Genomic DNA, 8,640 nt, shown 5'->3' with positions numbered 1-8,640 from the left:
TATACCCCCGCTACTCTCTGCCCTGGCAGTGTCACTGCCTCTAAGCTAGCCCAGTCAGCAGTCTTCCCAGCTCCAGCTTGCCTACCTCAGGGTTGCTTGTACCTTCTCAGCCATCTACCCCCTGTGGCTAGTTGTCATAAAGCCCCTTAATCCAGTAAATCAAATCTCTATAAGAAGCTTATAATTAATCAGTCAGATTTATATATCAGTAAATTCTCAAATCACAAGATGCCCACACAATAATTTCAGAGCCAATGATAATGATACAAGCTGCTCACCTAGATTAGACAAGTTATCCTAATTATTCTATCCTTTATGATATTCATAGCTACCTGTGGCTATTTCAAGTCACATGGAATCTGGATCATCTTCCTCTTGCTCCATTTTCTTTCCTCCTCCCTGTCCTCTCTCTGAAATTCTTAGCTCTGCCTCCCTTTTCCCTGTCCAATCATCAGCTTCTTGTATTAATATTTAAATTAATTGAGAGAAACTTCTGCTACATACCTAGACTTGCTGGCCATCGAGCCTAGCCTAGTCGGCAAGTTCCAGACTCCATCTTCCCAAAAGAAATACCTGTTCTGAACCTGATGACTAAAATCCAAAAACAAGAGGACATCTTAACAAAAGACACCCAAGCCGGATCTCTGATCTCCATGTGCACATGTCCTCACAGCAAGACACACTCACACACACACATACACATACTCACAGCAACACAGACACATAATACACATGCACACATACAGCAACACAGACAAACACACACACACACACACATGCACACATACAGCAACACAGACATACATACATACACATGCACACATACAGCAACACAGACAAACACAGATACACATACACATGCACACATACAGCAACACAGACACACATACACATGCACACATACAGTAACACAGACACATAAACACATATATACATGCACATGTATACATAGTGACACACCACATGCACACATATAGCAACAGAGACACACACACATACACATACATACACATGCACACATACAGCTACACAGACACACACACATACACATACATACATACAGCTACATAGACACAGACACACATATATTAAACACATGCATATGTACTCACAGCAACACAGACATATACACACATATACACATGCACACAAACACATGTACAAAATATCTGATGCCTGTGATCATAGTCCATCAACAGATGAGAGCATTCTCTGACAGAATTTACAGACCTGTGTGGACATGACTATACCGTTAAATTGCCTTAACATCCTAGGACAACAACAACAAAATATTTTTTAAAAATAACTTAACTAAAAATAAAACAAAATCCAAAGTGTTTATTTATGTGAAAATACGCTGCGGATAGAAGTCTAAGACTTGGGCCCCTGAGGGGTGATCCAGCCTGAGGTCCGTACAAATGCAGGGACAGGAAAAGACGCGTGCTCAGGAGTAGCGTGGAGACCATTGTTTCCTTTTCTGTTATCTGAGTTTCCCAGCCCCAATCTTGGCTTCTTTCTCCTTTTGTTTGGAGGCTCCACAGCTGTGTTGGTCTCTGGAATGAATTTCCTCTGTCTCTGGGCTGCTTATTGCAACCAAGGACACCCCAGAAACATGATGTTTTCTTCTGCAGAGCTATGCAGATTTTTGGGGGGGAACTTTAATTGACACATAACCCTTGTGTCAATTCACGGACACAGCATGCTGTTAAAACACACGTGTACGGTTCCAGTGAGATGGCCCTGTGAGCCCCATGACCTGAGTTTGATCCCTAGGACACATATGGTGGAAGGAGTGAACCGATTGCTGTAGATTGTCCTCTGACCTCCACGTGTGCTTCATTGCAGGGTCCCCTCCCCTCCTACCCTGCTCCCCTCACAAGTGGACATAATAAATAAAAACATATACACATACAAAAACATAGGATTGCACAGAGTTGGAATGGGTCTGTCAGCATGTCTACCATCTCTCTCAGCTGCCCTTTCTTCATACTGGGAATATTCGGGATCCTCTTTACTAACGATTGAAGCACATGTTTAATTGCCGTTAGCCCTCGTTATCCTACTGTGCCATAGAACCTTTGAGGTTATGTCTCACACATGCACACCGCTCCCTCACCTACCCCTCTGCTTCCCCTTCTAGTTCCCAATAACCATGTCTACTAGTCTCTCTCCATGTCTAAGAGGTAAGTTTTTGCATCTATCCATCCATACATCCATACATATATACATACATACATTAGAATCCGAGATGCTTGTTCTCTATGTCTGGCTTCTTTCATTTAACATAGGGTCCTCCAGGCTCGCCTGAGTGGCTGCAGATTGCAGGACTGACCCCTTCCTTCTTCAAGGCTGAATAGTAGTGACTGTACATGCTGCATTTTCTTCAGCCACTCACCTGCTCGTGGCCACGTGATGAGTCCACATCTGACTGTTGTGAGCGGTGCCAGCGACACGGGCAGGTCAGGTGTCTCTACCCAGACTCAGGGTGGCAGGACCTGATGTCATTTCTATCTCTTTGTGGGGAGAATGTCCACACAGTTTTCCTTCTAGATGTTTCAGACCCAGTGGGTTTAGGCTGTGCAGCACCTTTTCATCTTTTCTGTGACCTGCAGGCTGGGGCTGAGGCAGGGAACTCCTAATGCTGATAGAGAACTTCAGCCAAGTGGCTGGATATAAAATTAACTCAAACAAATCAGTAGCTTTCCTCTACTCAAAGGATAAACAGGCTGAGAAAGAAATTAGGCAAATGATACCCTTCACATTAGGTACAATTAATATGAAATACCTTGGTGTGACTCTAACCAAGCAACTGAAAGATCTGTATGACAAGAACAAGTTTCTGAAGAAAGAAATTGAAGAAGATCTCAGAAGATGGAAAGACCTCCCATGCTCATGGATTGGCAGGATTAATATAGTAAAAATGGCCATCTTGCTGAAAGCAATCCACAGATTCAATGCAATCCCCATCAAAATTCCAAATCAATTCTTCATAGAGCTAGAAAGGGCAATTTGCAAACTCATTTGGAATAACAAAAAACCCAGGATAGCAAAAACTATTCTCAACAATAAAAGAACTTCTTGGGGAATCACCATCCCCACCTCTCATTTTCAAGACAGTTTCTCTGTGTGGCCCTGGCTGTCCTGGAACTCATTCTGTAGACCAGACTGGCCTTGAACCCAGAGATTCTCCTGCCTCTGCCTCTGAGTGCTGGGATTAAAGGTGTGTACTGCCACCTTCCTGCTAATCTCAGTGTATTTTCATATGGCTTTTCTTCTGGGGTCTTTGTGTTCATATTTCTTTTCCCATGATCATCAACCAGAGTGGATCAGCATCTAGCCTAAGGGCCTCATTTTAAAAGTTTGTTCTTTGAGAATTTCATACATATATACAAGGTATTTTAACTGTATTAAATCCTCATTTTTTTTTAGCTCATCCAAACCCTGTTCCCCAATGTGTTTCCTTTGTGATCTCTTTTTTTTTTTTTTAAACCTGCTGAACCCAGTACTGTGCCTGGACACTCAGGTGTTCTATCCACTGGAGCATGGACAACCAGCTAGGTCCATTCCTTAAAGAAGACTGGCTTGCTGGTCCACTCTAATAGCCATAACTGCTCAGAGATCCTCAGCCAGGGATGTGGTTTTACATGCCCTTCTGCCATCTATGCTGAGAGGTTGATTGGCTTGGTTGTGTGTAGGCAAACACATCTTCCATGCCTTCACAAGTACAACCACCACTGTGTCATGTTTAGAAGACACCAGTTCACCCCAGTCCTCCCTTGGGCTCATGCAATCTCCTTCCCCACCTCTTGTGATATTTGCTGAGCCATGTGGGGCAGGGCATGATTTGATATAGTGTCTCATTTAGGGCTGAGTGCTTCATAGTTGCCTATTCAAGCTCTGTTCAGCTAGCTATGCGTCTGTATCAACTGTTAAGAACATTATTTAATATCACTGTCTCTGTAATGCCCCTGTCTTCAATGCAACTTTTTTTTTCTTTGCACTTCAGTTTGTGAATTTTGAGGGACATAATTCATACCATCAGAGCAGCTGAGGTGCAGGGTGTTTGTCCTGTTGCTACAATGTAATCATCTCTGCTACAATGAAATCAGCTCTGTGCACAGCTTCCTCAGGTGTGGCTATCTCTAACCTTTCGTTCTTCAGCTCTAACCCCAGCTTCCCTTGAAGAGCACCTAGCACAAGCCAGAGTCTCATTATGAGAGGACTCCATGAAGTCTGTCAGTACCAAGTCACAGGAACCCCACTGGGCCATGTTGTGTAGTAGCATATGTAACTGGGACCTCACAGAATGTTCTGTTGCTTTGGATAATTTTTATTTTCCTGGAAGAGCTGCTGAGATTAGCATGAGCCCTTTGCCCACCAGCACTTCCCAGCTATATTCCTATAGCCTGAGGTGTCTTCACATGGAGCACACTAGCTTTGTGAGAAGGTCATTTTCTAGAACCCAAGGACTTTTTGTGCGTATGCTTTTCATTTCTGAGATAGTCTAGGCTGACTTCCAACTTGCTATATATCTGATCATGACCTTGAACTCATGATCCTCCCACATCTATCTCCCACATGCTGGGACTACAGGCATGTGCTGCCATTTCTGGTTGTGTGTTACTAGGGGTTGAACCAGGGATTGAACCACGTGTGCTAAGCAAACACTTTACCAATTAAGCTGCACTCCCAACCCCACATCCTGGGATTTTTGAAGTGCTGAAGTCACAAGGCTACCTCCAGTCTTCCACATTAAGGAAGAGGGAAACACGGTGTGACGTGTGTGTGTGTGTGTGTGTGTGTGTGTGTGTGTGATTTGTTCCTTATGGTCCTCCAGGGATTGACCCTCCAAGTTGACTGGAAGTGGCTCCCTTCACTTGAAAGTGCCCCTTGCCATCACTCTGGCTTTTGACTTGGCAAGCAGTGACATTTCTGAGGACCACATCAACTCACAGGCCCCTTTCCTATCCAGAACAAACAGTGCTTGTCTGGCTCTTCATCACCCTCTGTGACGCCTGGATGGAATCTGATAAAGAGACCTTTATGGCATTAATTACAACCCGGGCTCCTCGCTGCGTTTTATATGTGAGTCTTGTGTGCTCTGTTTAATGTCAAGGAGAAAGCTCATAACCCACCAACATTTATATGGGCCCATTAATCTTCAAAGCCTTGCACTGACTTCAGCCAGCCTCAATGGCCCTCTTGTGCAGGTAATAATAAGGCTTTTTTGGTTTCATATTCTTCCCCCCTCTGCTTCTACTTCTTTGTAGATAAAAAAAAAATACCTAGAAAAATGTGTTGTGATCTGTAGGACCCCCTGTTTCAGGTCTGGGGCTGCTGGTTCCCCTCAAAGCTCTGTGCATTGCATCAGGGAAGCTCAGATCTACGTGTGATACCCCAAGCCTTTGACTTGAGCCAAGCAAGCTGCTTTTCATTAAACACACACTTCAGTTGGCATGCACTTCTCTCAAATTAGCAAAGGAGTTTCTGTGTGCAGAGCTGGGACCGGAAGGAGTGGGGATCTCTGGAGAGCCATGCCAGTTTACTGGTGTTTGTAGGCTGCTGGGCCCTGGCTGTGCTCATCAGTGGAAGGAACTGGACAGGCTAGCCCCTTACCCTGGAAGTCCCAGCTCTGATGTTTCATGAGGTCTGTGTTAGGCTGTGTTAGCAATTTCTAGACCCCATTTCAGAAAGCACAAGTCCCACACATATGTTTGCAAATTAATAGCAGGCAAAACTATGTTCTGGGGAAGGCGTGGGACCACTCAGTGTCCTTGTGGGTGTGTAGAGCAGCCTCTCTCCACCGTGACACATTCCAGCTGCTTTTGGGCTTTGCTAAATTTATTTTTACATAAAGGATCTGAAAAGGCCATTGAAATAGTTTTAGTTTAATTTTAAATTAATTAAATCTGGTGGATTTGGATCTAAAATTAGAGAAGTTAAGAATAAAGTCTCCAGATACAGCTAAATGCAGCATATGAATGTGTACACATATGCACACACAGAGCTGATCTTGGAGATGTGAGTTGAACGGTGGTTACCAGAGGCTGGGTGAGGATAGAGGAGGGTGAGGATAGAGGAAGGAACAGGAGGAGCGACTGCTGAGTTACAATTACAGAGGAACAAAATCCTCTGGTGTGCCTTGTAGAGTGACTGGGTAACAGTGACCGTGAATATGTATTTCAAAAGCCAGAAGAGCCAACTTCAAACATTTGCACCTTGAAGAAAGGAGAGGAAGCAGCTGTTTATTGAGGCTCAGTATGATACAAGTTTCTTTTAAACTGATACACTGAGGCTGGACACCACACAAGTTCATTTTAAATGGATACATAAACAGGTACAAACTGCCCACGCTGAAAGGTACCATGAGATGTTGAAATACGATGCTCCCTGCAGACAGGCTCCTCTTTTGAGTTCTCCATTCTGCACCACCCCCAGCCTGACCAGTGTATCCAAATCAGGTGACCAGCAGCACGTTCTGCTATCGAAGGGACAATCTAGTCAGGCATGGAGGCTCACACCAAATCCAGTACTTGGGAGGCAGGGGCAGGAGAATTACCATGAGTTTGAGGCCAATGTAACCTTCGGGTCATCCAGAGCTACATAATGGGACCCTGTCTCTAAATAAATAGGCAAGTAAATGAATACATACATTCATATACACACATGCAAAGGAGTAACTACTCAGTGGTTCAATAGATTTTTTTGGGCCCAGGGTCAGGACAAGATGTCAGTAAAGACTTCAGTTGTAGGGGACTACTGGTGTGTGTGTGTGTGTGTGTGTTTTGCACCATCTGTTGAGTGTTCCTGCTATGGAACATACTGAAGTGGGTCAATCTAAGGTTATCTTTGGGTTGTCATTATGAAGTCTGAAATTAAAGTAATTGCTTGAGATACTGTCATTATGGTCACATGGCCAAAGGATTCAGGTCTAATATCTAGGTAAGAGGATGTCTCCACCCTGCTAGAAATGGTAGTGGCAGTGTTAACACACAATCTTCCTGCTTGGCAAGTGTATCGTGTCCACTTTCCTTCAAGAACTAACTCCTTTGGCCTTCTATGAGGTCATTTTAGTGTGATGGATACACATATGTGCAGATGTTTATCAACACACACACATGTATGCATGTGATGCTTTAGCTCTATTGTAGACTACCAAGGATTTGCTCCATATCATTCGGTTCACCTCCAAAAAGTGGAGGTGATAGGTTGAGGTCAAGGTTCTCAAGCCAGGCAGCCGGTCAGCTCATGGCCTTCCACAGGCAAGTCCTAGATGCCACAGGCTCTGCTCACACGATGCCTTGGCCGTTCTGACTTGGTAGAATGTCTATCCTCGATCATCTTAGTGCTTGAGGTTGGAAGTTCTCCACCTCCTGTCGTCTCCCTTCCCACATAGGACACAGTCTCTGCAGGAGACTGTTTTGTTTTGAGACAGGGTCTCCTGTATCCAGTGTAGCCTTTGCTGTGCAGTTGAGATGATCTTGGATTTCAGATCTCCTTGCTTCTGAAGTGTGCATCTCCACCTAAACTTATGTTGTACTAGCCATGGAACCCAAGGCTTCTTCCATGCCAAGGGAGAACTCTATCAACAAGGCTGCATTTCTAGCCCCCTTCAGGAGACTCATCTGGACCCCAGATCTTCCTGCAGGTTTCAATCATGGATCCCCCTTTCTTTTTACAGTTTCAATTCTATCCCTGCATTTTCTTAGCTTCTGTGGCCTCCACCCTCACTCTTCCTCAAATCGCCGTTTCCTCTTTAGGAACTTACCTCTCTGAGAAGTCTTCCTAGAGCCCCAGCAGGGTGTGGCTTCCTATGACCACCTCCTCAGCAGTCCAGTGATCCATCCAACTCTGTCATAATTCCATTATAGTGACGTCTGCTTTGACCTGTTTGACTTTACCAGAAGCTGTCACAGCCTCTCTTTACTGAGTACCCGATTTCACTCTAAACTCAGTGGCTCGCTCCTCCCTCTGGTTCCGGGCACAAAGGTCAGCCACTCCATACTCTTTGGTCCAGTTGCACAGGATAGGAGTCTGCTCAAGCTTTTAATTAACCTTTATGACATGCATGTGAGTTACAGAGAAAATTAACGGAGGAAAAATGACACAGCCGTGCAGAGCAGCTTGCCGTTCCCCCTGTAATTAGATCGCACGTGATGTGGCACCAGCTAATTGCCTTGCCACCCAGCAGGGAACTCCAGCACGGTCTGCAACACCCAGGCCTTCCCTACCACGGGGCAGATGTTGGGTGAGGCCTACTCCTACACAGACATCTGCCCTGTTGTTTCTAGTCAGTCACAAGAGCCCACTAGCTTGTGCAAGCAAGAATGGATGCCTGGGTGAGGTGCTCAATCCTGCCAACTTTCTGGGCAGGATTTAGGCTTATTGAACATCTGATCTGTCTTTCCTGATTGGTCAAAGAGTCTGTTCCTGCATTTCAGGACCAGAATTTGAATACAGGACTCCCTTTTGCTGGATTTTCTCAAATGAACCTGAATTTTGACATCGACACAGGATTACCTTTGCTTTGGCAACTATGGACAAAGTGAGAGTCTAACAGAGTTGCATGCACAGTATACACTCTCCCTAGTCACAGGTGTTTAGTGTTACTAGCTCAGGGGCCTGGGGTTTGCCCCCCCA

At 44.9% G+C, this 8,640-nt stretch overlaps 1 long non-coding RNA gene across 1 annotated transcript; it reads right to left on the bottom strand.

Annotated features, from left to right (window-relative positions):
- Positions 1 to 6,219: 6,219 nt before the first annotated feature.
- LOC147000689 (uncharacterized) lies at positions 6,220 to 7,907 on the bottom strand. Its single transcript, XR_015045787.1, has 2 exons — positions 7,769 to 7,907; positions 6,220 to 6,481 (listed from the first exon to the last, which is right to left on the bottom strand). It is a non-coding gene; the product is annotated as an uncharacterized LOC147000689 (long non-coding RNA).
- Positions 7,908 to 8,640: the final 733 nt, after the last annotated feature.

This window comes from Mus caroli, unplaced genomic scaffold (genome assembly GCF_978045245.1).
Source record: "Mus caroli unplaced genomic scaffold, Mus_caroli_1 scaffold_17, whole genome shotgun sequence".
Taxonomy (NCBI): Eukaryota; Metazoa; Chordata; class Mammalia; order Rodentia; family Muridae; genus Mus; species Mus caroli.
Note: the sequence above shows the minus strand (reverse complement) of the source record. Positions and strands in the feature narration are given on the sequence as shown.